At 32.4% G+C, this 259-nt stretch overlaps 1 long non-coding RNA gene across 1 annotated transcript in view; it reads right to left on the bottom strand.

Moving 5' to 3' along the window:
- Nucleotides 1-259, bottom strand: part of LOC119590972 — a 23,353-nt gene that overhangs the window by 344 nt on the left and 22,750 nt on the right. The gene's annotated exons all lie outside the window — the stretch shown is intronic.

A 259-nucleotide genomic window follows, 5' to 3' on the forward strand; every position in this document is an offset into this window, starting at 1 on the left:
AATTTCCATCATCATTATTACAACAACCATTTTACAAAATTTGCACAAAGCAACGGATTTTCTTTATCTGAAAGGAATTATTCGATATTCATTACACAAAAGATAAAGATTTATTTACGTTTTAATATTGTTCACAACACTGGTTCGCGGTTGGCGTGTCCTCTGGTGTCAGTCAGTGTCTGGAAAGAAGGAAAAAGTTTATTAACTGCAGATCAACTTTTCTCAGGAGATTTATCAAATGAGATTCTCATTATTTGAG

This window comes from Penaeus monodon, chromosome 28 (assembly GCF_015228065.2).
Source record: "Penaeus monodon isolate SGIC_2016 chromosome 28, NSTDA_Pmon_1, whole genome shotgun sequence".
In the NCBI taxonomy this organism is placed as follows: Eukaryota; Metazoa; Arthropoda; class Malacostraca; order Decapoda; family Penaeidae; genus Penaeus; species Penaeus monodon.